This window comes from Epinephelus lanceolatus, chromosome 8 (genome assembly GCF_041903045.1).
Source record: "Epinephelus lanceolatus isolate andai-2023 chromosome 8, ASM4190304v1, whole genome shotgun sequence".
In the NCBI taxonomy this organism is placed as follows: Eukaryota; Metazoa; Chordata; class Actinopteri; order Perciformes; family Serranidae; genus Epinephelus; species Epinephelus lanceolatus.
Window position 1 is genome coordinate 22178845 of NC_135741.1, and position 11595 is coordinate 22190439.

Consider the following 11595-nt stretch of genomic DNA (forward strand, 5'->3'; position numbering starts at 1 on the left):
AAAAGGAGCATTTCAATATCAGTTACTGACCCCGTGTTATTTTAATTTCCTGAAGAGAACTTTGCTTTTCTTGCATGCCTCTGGTGAACGAAGAATCCAAAAAAGAAAAGAATTCTTGATGAAATTAAGTCATAGGAGACCATGTGTAACAACAGCAAAACCTTATCAAAATATCCTTTTACAAACTCTCACACAACTCTTGCAGTATGTATGCATATATGTATATTTGTAGACAAAATTTTCTGCAGGAATTTCAATGGCCAAAAGGACTATTGGTTTATCAGTTACTCACCCCATGTTATGTTGAATTTCTGAAGAGAACTGTGATTTTCTCGCATGCCTCTGGTGAACAAAGAATCCAAAAACTCAGAAAATTCTTGATGATTGAAACTACATTGAAACACCCGTTTACAAACTCTCACACAAATCATGTGGGTAACTGAACAAGGGTGAAACTCATCTATGCTCTCTTCACAGCCAGACTCCATTGACAAAAACAGTAATTTTACCTCACTGAATATTGGAGCTGCTGGTCCACTGCTGCCACGATCAGTTAGTTTGTGCCTTTGTGTGACTTTTGTAAATCCAAACTAACCCTTTAAACACCGAAGTCACATAGTAACACTGTGACTGATCGAGGCAGTGGTGGACCAGCAGCTCATATGTTCAGCGAGGTAAAAGTACTGTTTTTTGTTGGTGGAGTCTGGCTTTAAAGAGAGCATATATAAATTTCTCTCTACATTCAGTTCTCTGTAGGAGAGGGCTGTTTGTTTGAGAAATACTGAGCATACGACTGGATAAATGAGACTTGAATTATACTGCAAGAGTTGTGTGAGAGTTTGTAAACAGATATTTTGATAAGGTTTTGCTGTTGTTACACATGGTCTCCTATGACTTATTTTCATCAAGAATTCTTTTCTTTTTTGGATTCTTCGTTCACCAGAGGCATGCAAGAAAAACAAAGTTCTCTTCAGGAATTCAAGAGAACACAGGGTGAGTAACTGATATGGAAATGGTCCTTTGGGGCTGTTGAAATATTCCTTTAAAACACAACAAAGCCATTGAAGCATGCAGTTTGTAATGCATCCATTTCTTCTTTGGTGCTCTTATAGCAAAAAACGCCATGAAAAAGAAAACCCTAAAGTTTCATATACGATGTAAATTGATAAAAGCATCACTGGAGCAGCTGATCCCCAACTCCTCAGTGGTTTTGTGTCCCGCTTCTCTCCTTAAGTGAATCTCACGTTCTCTGTGTTTTACCGAGAAAGCAAAGTGGTCTATTTATAAAACCAGCAAAGGAGGGAAGTGAGGAAGAGAGAAGAGAGCAAATCGCTCTTGACTCCTGGTTCAGCGTAGAGTGGGACAAGTACAAACAATCTCTGTATCAATGCCGTTTCATAGTCTAACACTTCCCCTAGCAGCTGGAAATGTTTGTCTCTCCTCTTGTTGTCTTCTCTCTCTCTCATCGCTCCTGCTTGACTTTGATCTCACTTTCCCTCTTTGTTATTTGCCCCTCTCATATTTCATTTCCCACACACTTTCTCTTGTGTTCATCTCTCTCCATCTCTGCCTCTCAACCAGCACTAAGCACTGAAGTAATGCACAGTGGGTGATCTGATTCTCGTCTCAGACAATATTAGCAGGAGTGTAATACTCTCTACGGGCCACCTCAGTTGGCTGGGTTCCGGTATGTCAGCTAAGGACAGTAGCCAGGCATCCTTCCAGATAACTGATGGGTATTGATCTACTGATTGCTGTTTGATCAGGTATTTATTAAACAGATGCTTTGCTCAAGATCTCCACAAGCAATCATCCAAATGTATCACAGGTCTGTGGGTTATCCCGTCTTAAAATGTATGTACGCTTTCGCTTGACTTGTGCTTTTATGATGACTCTGCGACAGCGATAGCAGTGGCTGGAGGCATTATGTTTTCAGGTTTACAGTTTATCCCATTCTTGTGAACAAGATATCTTAGGAACACTGAGGGAATTTCTTCAAATTTGGCACAAACGTCCAGTTGGACTCAATAATGAACTGGTTAGATATTGGTCATCAGAGGTCAACGCTGCTGTGACCTCATCTGTTTCATTCTTGTGTATGTGATACCTCAAGAACACCATGAGGAAAGTTATTCAAGTTTGGCACAAACGTCCACATGGATTCAAATTGGAGAAGTTTATTGTCATGTGCACAGTAAAAACACAACGGTTTACACCACACAATGAAATTCTTTATCTCCAGGACATGGATTAATTGATTAACTGATTAGAATTTGGTGGTCAAACATCAAGGTAACCGTGAATCGCAATCTTCTCATTCTCGTCTGTGCAATACCTCAAAACGGCTTTGAGGGAATTTCCTTAAATTTTGCACAAATGTCCATTTGGACTCACAAATTAATCTATTCGAATTTGGTGCTAAAAGGTCAAGGTCACTGTGACCCCATAAAAATGCTTTTGGCCATAACTCAAGAATTCCTACACCAATCATGACAAAATTTCACGCAAATGTCAAGTAGGATAAAATGATGACTTGATGACTTTTTATCTCCATGAGGTCAAAGGTCAGCTTCACTGTGATGTCATAAAGTTCAGCAAAAACACTTTCCTTGCCATTACTCAACATCATAATAACTCAGAACAGAAGGGGAGACACTTGGTCAGATGCTGACTTGGTGGGTGCCCACCTTGAAACCATGCTGATTGTATAGTGTGTGAAGCATCCATGTTTTCACAGACATGGATGTAAACTGCCCCCTTCAGGCCCACCACCCGCAGAGGGATCCAGAAGGGTTCGGTGCAATGTGGATTGGGCAGCAGACCAAGGCGGGGGCCTTGGCGGTCCGATCCTCGGTTACAGAAGTTGGCTCTTGGGACATGGAATGTCACCTCTCTGGTGGGGAAGGAGTCGGAGCTTGTGGAAGAGGTTGAGCGCTACCGGCTAGATATAGTCGGCCTCACCTCGACACATAGTTCCGGCTCTGGAACCCTAGTCCTTGAGAGGGGTTGGACTCTCTCCTTCGCTGGAGTTGCTCCGGGTGAGAGGCAGAGGGCCGGGGTGGGCTTTCTGATAGCCCCCAGACTCTCTGCCTGTACGTTGGGGTTTACCCCGGTAGACGAAAGGGTTGCTTCCCTGCGCCTTCGGGTCGGGGAACGGGTCCTGACTGTTGTCTGTGCTTATGCACCGAACAACAGTTCAGAGTACCCACCCTTTTTGGAGTCCCTGGGACGGGTGCTGGACAGTGCCCCGACCGGGGACTCCATTGTTCTGCTGGGGGACTTCAACGCTCACGTGGGCAATGACAGCGGGACCTGGAGGGGCGTGATTGGGAGGAACAGCCTGCCCAATCTGAACCCGAGTGGTGTTCAGTTATTGGACTTCTGTGCGGGTCGCAGTTTGGCCATAACTAACACCATTTTCAAACATAAGGATGTCCATCGGTGCACGTGGCACCAGGACAGCCTAGGTCGCAGGTCAGTGATCGACTTTGTAGTCGTATCATTTGATCTGCGGCCATATGTTCTGGACACTCAGGTGAAGAGAGGAGCAGAGCTGTCAACTGATCACCACCTGGTGGTGAGTTGGATCAGATGGTGGGGGAAGACGCCGCGCAGACCTGGCAGGCCCAAACGAACAGTGAGGGTCTGCTGGGAACGCCTGGCGGAAGAACCTGTCCAGATGATCTTCAACTCCCACCTCCGGGAGAGCTTCGACCACGTCTCGAGGGCAGAGGGGGACATTGAGTCCGAATGGGCCTTGTTCCGCTCTGCCATTGTCGAGGCGGCGACTGCGAGCTGTGGCCGCAAGGCCGCTGGGGCCAGTCGCAACGGTAATCCCCGAACCCGCTGGTGGACACCAGAGGTGAGGGGAGCCGTCAGGCTGAAGAAGGAGGCCTACAGGGCATGGTTGGTCTGTGGGTCTCCGGAAGCAGCTGACGGGTACCGGCGGGCCAAGTGGAGCGCAGCGGCAGCAGTCATGGAGGCAAAAACTCGGGCGTGGGAGGAGTTCGGTGAGGCCATGGAGGAAGACTATCGATCGGCTCCAAAGAGGTTCTGGCAAACCGTCCAGCGCCTCGGGGGGGAAGGCGGCAACTTGCTCACACTGTTTACAGTTGGGGCGGGGAGCTGCTGACGTCAACTGGGGACATTGTCGGGCGGTGGAAGGAATACTTTGAGGAGCTCCTCAATCCCACCAACACGTATTCCAGTGAGGAAACAGAGACGGGGGTCTCGGGGGCGGGTCGTCCAATTTCTGGGGCAGAAGTTGCTGAGGTAGTGAAACAACTCCGAGATGGCGGAGCCCCGGGGGTGGATGAGATTCGTCCTGGATATCTCAAGGCTCTGGATGTTGTAGGGCTGTCCTGGCTGACACGCCTCTGCAACATTGCATGGACATCGGGGGCAGTGCCTCTGGAGTGGCAGACCGGGGTGGTGGTCCCCATTTTCAAGAAAGGGGACCAGAGGGTGTGTTCCAACTACAGGGGGATCACACTCCTCAGCCTACCCAGTAAGGTCTACTCCAGGGTGCTGGAGAAGAGGGTCCGGTCGATAGTTGAACCTCAGATTGAGGAGGAGCAATGTGGTTTTCGTCCCGGACACGGAACCGTGGACCAGCTCATTACCCTCGCCAGGGTGTTGGAGGGGGCATGGGAGTTTGCCCAACCAGTCCACATGTGTTTTGTGGATTTGGAGAAGGCTTACGACCGTGTCCCCAGGGGCATCCTGTGGGGGGTGCTCCGGGAGTATGGGGTTGGTGGCCCCTTGCTAAGGGCCATCCAGTCCCTGTACCGAAGGAGCATGAGTCTGGTTCGCGTGGCTGGCAGTAAGACCTGTTCCCGGTGAGGGTTGGACTCCGCCAAGGCTGCCCTTTGTCACCGGTTCTGTTCATAACTTTTATGGACAGAATTTCTAGGTGCAGCCGAGTGGTGGAGGGTGTCAGGTTCGATGATGGGAGGATCTCGTCCCTGCTTTTTGTGGATGACGTGGTCCTCCTAGCTCCATCAAACAGTGACCTCCAGCTCTCGCTGGGGCGGTTCACAGCCGAGTGTGAAGCGGCTGGGATGAGAATCAGCACCTCCAAGTCTGAGGCCATGGTCCTCAGCCGGAAAAGGGTGGATTGCCCACTCCAGGTCAGGGGGGAGGTCCTTCCTCAGGTGGAGGAGTTTAAGTATCTCGGGATCTTGTTCACGAGTGAGGGTAGGATGGAGCGGGAGATTGACAGGCGGATTGGGGCGGCGTCAGCAGTGATGCAGGCACTTAACCGGTCCGTTGTGGTGAAGAGGGAGCTTAGCCAGAAAGCGAAGCTCTCAATTTACCGGTCGATCTACGTTCCAACCCTCACCTATGGTCACGAGCTCTGGGTAGTGACCGAAAGAATGAGATTGCGAGTACAAGCGGCCGAAATGAGTTTCCTCCACAGGGTGGCTGGGCTCAGCCTTAGGGATAGGGTGAGGTGCTCAGACATCTAGGAGGGACTCGGAGTAGAGCCGCTGCTCCTCCACATCGAGAGGAGCCAGTTGAGGTGGTTCGGACATCTGGTATGGATGCCTTCCGGACGCCTCCCTTGGGAGGTGTTTCGGGCATGTCCAACTGGGAGGAGACCTCCCGGTTGGGCATGTCCAACCGGGAGGAGACCTCGGGGCCGCCCCAGAACACGCTGGAGGGACTACATCACCCGGCTGGCCTGGGAACACCTCGGGGTTCACGTGGAAGAGCTGACGGAAGTGGCGGGGGAGAGGACTGTCTGGGCTTCTTTGCTGAGGCTGCTGCCCCCGCGACCCGGACCCAGAACCCGGATAAGTGGAGGACAACGAGTACGAGTACGAGTACGAGGATGTAAACTATAGTGCAACTTGACTGGTTTGCGGATGCATATAACCTAATACTAGTTTTGTAGACAACATTTATTTAAATTTAAGTGGCCAGAAGAAAATAATGAACTGAATATCTCATCTATACATTTACCTGCCAGGCACAAGTGCACTTGTGTTTCTGTGTTATATGAGGCAATACCCAGTAGCCAAAGGGATTGTCCTACATGCTGTGAATATTTGCCCATTGCAGTGGGAGCTGATTTATCACCTAATACACAGTCCAGTTAATGGTCTGTCAGCCCGAGCTTTCTTTATAGCACACCAGGTTCCGTAGGGGAAACCTGCGTAGGTGCTGTGAGCACATATGTGCATTTATGTGTTCGAATGTGTGTATATTTGTGGAGGAGGGGAAGCCCTTTTCTCATCATCACTCCTGTCCCAGTAGTGGAAGCCCCTTATATTAACCTTCGCTATTAATAGCACACACAGCAGGTTTCCCTTTTGTTTAGAGGGAATCCTTCCTTCTTGCTTTGGAGAGTTAAACAGCCACCTGAGAACTGTACATATTACACAGTTTATGTGCATTATCAATATGGAGGATCAAGATTTTTTTGTTGAATCAGTAGTTTTTTGTTGAACACAAAGAAAAAAAAAGTAAAAATGTAAAAAATTCTATTTTATTAAATGAATGCTAATAAAAAAAACATCAGATGGAGGGATGATGATGGTTGGAATAGGGACTGAATAATAGAGGAGGTGGGGTGGGAGTGGGATTACAGTTTGAGGAGAGGCGGAGGTGAACATATGAGAAAAGAAGGACACCACTGGGGAGCATCAGCCTGTCAATGTGTTTAATAAGCTGAAATAATTTACAGGTTTGACCTACATTCTGTAGACTGCTCTACATCATATACCTTTGCTTACAGCCAAACACAGCACGGCAAGGGTCTTTAATATTATCTTAGCTGTTTACAGTGAGCTTTAAGAGCTGAGAAGATGTTTTATTTAATTTTATTTCAGTCAATTTGCAGTCAGCCCAGCAGATAAAGATGGCAACACATAAATAGATCCAAATATGACATATATGGAGAAGGAGGCATTCCCAAGTATAGAAAGAAATGAAATCTGCTGCTGTTTATTTTCCACCATCCTCTTTCTTTACTGTACTCCTTATGTCTTTATATCAGCCAACAACAAAATTAAGCATGGAAGCAAAACAAACACAAGGCACAGAGCAAGGTGTAGAGAAGCATAACAAGCTAATCTGCATAGCAGAGTCTACCAAGCATGGCAGTGACCTTAAGACAAAAGAGACTCCCAAAAATTATGCATGATAAAATAAAGGAGTAAAGGAATACACAGTGCTCCCTTTTTAGCATAAACAGTGCTGCATAATAAGAGACAACCAGCTTTGTGGAGGCGGCGAGGATGGTGGATAGCATAACACCTAGGAAAGATAGCTACAAAGCTGCAGACCCACCGTTCAAGACCAACAAACAACAACACCAGGTGTTTGTAGCGAGAAATCGGCTGCATTTCCAGCTGTGATTGTGGCACCAAAACCATGTATTTTAAGCCTAAACATGAGCTTTTCCAAACCATAACCAAGTGTTTTTGTGCCTCAACATAACAACATGTTAACCACAGCACTGTTGAAGTGCAAAAAGAAAAGTTAAGTTTCAACATATCTGCTATGTACCCATGGTTTGCAGAAATGTACAACATTTATTCTGCCGACTAGACTGAGTAAAAACAAGTATGGACAAAGACATACACTCAGCTAAAGGGTGTCAAATCAAAGAGTGAGTAAAAATTCAAAAGGTTTAGCAGCCCTACAAAACCTGTTTTCCAGGCTTGAGACATTTTAACTGAGTGAAACCCAAGAACAGATGTCAGTCAGCTGCTTGTGAATTTCTTGTTCCAGCAGAGTGGGCAGAGGATGAAAGACTTCAGTTAAAGTTGCCTGCTGTGTGACGTGTGTGATTCATTTTGCATCTTTATGGACCACAAGGTTTTACCTAGTAACTCACACATAAACATATTCCTTCTTTCATCCCCTTATTGTTTAACCATCTTCCCCCTAGTGTTCATGAGCAGGCATGCAGCAACAACTGTTTGTACTACTGTAAATGTGGATCCTTTACTCTCTCTACCATCCATCCATCCATCCATGTGGTGAGTTAAGGCCGTGTTTGTCTGTGTGTGTAGCTAAGTGCAATAATCGTCACCACAGTGAGGAAACAGGCAAATGATACCCACTTCCTCTCCTCTCTGCACTTCCACCCACTCATTACTCATAGACATGTTATGGGGGGCTTAAAATATCCCACCCACATAAATAATTCATAACCTCAAAAAACCACGTTCTACAATCCCTCCTGGTCTCCATCTAGCCTTTTTTCTCCCTCATTCTTCAACCTCATTTGTCCATCTTTTAGTCCAGGTGTGCTTTTATTCGGCCATCTCGCAGGTTCAAGTTTGCTTTATTGTACGAATCATTTTCCACCTGCTAGAACACTGCAAAACACAGATTTGCAGATGTGATCACACTGGCCCACTGGACACACACACATAGACACACACATCTGCTCCTTGTTTTTGTTCTTCATGCCTCTTAGTGTATTGATCAAGTGTGCATCTGAAGTAGATTTCATAATGGGATGGTGATTGGAGAGCATTAGCAGTGGATGGTTACTTAGCCTTAGTAATTCTATCGCAAAGTCAAGGGTTCATTCACTTTCCTTCCATCTGTCTGGTCCCCTGTGTTCAAACGCCCAACCCAACAAGAACATAGCTCTATTTTTTTCCATTTTATATTTAGCATTATAGCATCTTGCCATGCCAGTAAGAAAATCTGTGACATGGCAGGAGAGTAACTCAGACTTTTCACCTTCCATCTGCTCCATCACTCCTCACTTATCAGCACCACACAGGGAACAGGAGGCTTACAAAGCCACAGATCAGTGGTGAAGCTCAGTAGACATGAGCGGATTATTAGACAATTGAACCCTAAGTGCAAATATGCAAAAAGCCCAACCGCCTCTCCTACACAGGAGCAAGACACACAGACTTTGTCATGGTTTTGCCTATTTTGTTGTTGTTGTTTTGGGCTTTTCTGCAGTTGGTATGTGTTTTTTGTGGGGGGTTTTGTCCTTTTGTAGTCGTTCTGTGTGTCTGACATAATTTTGTGTATGTTTTTGTTGGGTTTTTTTTGTCTTCCAGGTCATTTTGTGTCTCTTTTGTAGTCTTTTTGTGTATTTTTTGATCATTTTTTGTCTCTCTGTGGTGTTTTTGACTCACTTCCTGGTCGGTAGGTGTTAATTTGAGTGACATTTTGCAGCTAGAGTCCAAGGGGGTGGCCCTGACACTTAGGACCCCTGGGCCTGTGTCCGGCCCACTCAGTAATCCATCCATGTCAGTAGAGATATCACTAGGTACTGGATTAAGGCATACAAGTTTAATAAGTAGGCTTTTTATTCTCCTGACAACAGATATAAATGCAAACCCAGCTGACACAAAGCACCACAGGGAAAAAAACAAACCCTGATTTGAACAAAATCTTCTCCAAAATTTTGTAGCTGCCTGTCCCGACTCTCTCTCTGCCCTATTTTAATAATTGCAAAACAGAACAGAAACAGGGAGTTGGCTGTAACAGCTTTGGGAGGAGTAGAAAAAAACAGAGAATTGTGATTTAGAGAAGAGCTAGAGATCAGGTCTGTTGAGACACACGGTATAGGGGGCAGAGAAGAAGACAGTGCTTCTCATGAATATTATATTGCACCCTTAAAACTGACTTTAGACAGGTCACGTGTACAAAACAATTGCAAACAGTCTGACATACAAAGTCAAACCAGAAACTCAGAAGTAGGAACGAAGGCCTACAGAGTGAACAACGTGCAGAGCCACAAGAAGCCTGCAGAGGGAAGCCTATCCATACTGTGCGCTACTCCTCATGTGACTCTGTACCGACCCATGCACAGTCAGACAGGAGCCAGACAGTGGCATCTCCTCCTCAGCCTGAGGCTGCGTGCACGTCCAGGGGTCAGGGAGTGGAACCATCTGTTCCAGACACATCTATTTAAACAGTGATGATGGGAGATCAATATGAAGCAGTGAAGTGAATCACTCGTAATTAACCATGCTGAGTTTACCCCTTTGACCTGCATGATATGCAATATAGGTTCTTAGTTATGGAGATATGACATAATAAAGTGGTGGAGGTGGAAGTGAAAAAAGCAAAATGCATTTATGGGCTGCAGGATTAGAGAGTATTAAATTATTAAATTATTTCAAGTCCATCTTAAAACAACAAGCAATCAATATATGTTCTCTGAAGGAGTTATTTGTTAGTTGTTCCTCTCGTCCATACTGGCTATGAAAAGATCTCTTCTTAGGGTGTTTTCACAAACCGAACTCAGTTCTCTTAAAGTGCACCAAAAAGTGGACCAACAGAAAAGAGACTCAGTTCTCTTTCTGGTCAACTTCAGCTCTGATGGGGCCTTAGTCCTCTCTCTGTTCACACAATAGTTTATATATAATATATATTGATGTAGTTTATTTTTTCTACTTTGACGTGGCACTGCAGTGCAGTCATGAAGCCCCTCGCTTTCAGATGAACTTAAAATTGGAGGAAAACCTTAGTGTTTCTGTGCTGTAGACTGTTGCCGTTTGATGTATTCTACATTTCACATCTGGAGATGTGCAGTATCTTCCATGGACCAAACTACTCCTCGTCCTGCATCCTTGCTAGCATTACAGGCCGACGTGGTTTGATCTGTTTTTTCAAGCGTCCCAGTGCAATAGCATGTGATCTAGAGGGCTAAATACAGTGGCAAAGAGCAAAGCAAACCTGGAGCGCTTTTTGTTCACAAGGCACAGTTTAAGCGAACCGCACTATGGACTTAAAGCAAACTGAACTCAGGCCACCCCTGAGGTAGTTTGAATTCGGTTCACTTCGGAGGGGTCTGAGTTCTCTTTGAGTGTTCACATAATGCACAAAAATGCTGAGTCACCACTCTGAGTCCACTTAGGGTGCTTTCAGACCTAGAGCTGTCTTGCTTTGGGCTGAATCAGGGGCTAATTTTGTTCCAAAGTTGCATAATTGCCTAGAGTTGGTTCGTGTTCTCACGGCAGCATTTACAAGCGGACCAAATCAAATGCCATGTGCGAGAAAGCTGCTCTTGATTGGTCAGAATTTCCATGCCAGAAAAATCCAGGAAGTAAACAAAACATTGAAGAAGAGTACACTTGCAAGATAAATGCAACACTTTCTAATGTCACAATGGAGGGACAACTACACAGGTTGATTTTAGTGCTGGTCATCGTGGACTATATTGCTGTCATTGTTCATTTTAGTCAAACCATACAGTTTGAAAATGAGGCGCGGCTCCAACTAGAAAAAAATGTTTTGATGCATTGGATGCGCTGAATGTGCATATTAAGGCAGTACAGGAGGAGGTGCACATTAATAATCCTCCAGGACTGTAACATGCTCATGTTTAACCCAAACAATGTGTCATGTGACTGCAGTTGGTTCAGATCGAGGTCCAAACACGTTCTCACCACAAACAAACCGCACCAGAGTTAGTTTGTAACCAGACCGAGACCACCTCTTCAAGAAGGTCTCGGTCCGGTTGTTTTGAGTTCGATTGAACCGAACCAAACAGGACAGGTGTGAAAACACTCTAACAGGACTGAGTTCAGTTCATTGTGCAAACACCTTAAGTGAACTAAACGTGGACTTGAGGTGAACCTCAGAGGAGTCTGAGTTGGAGTCGGAGTG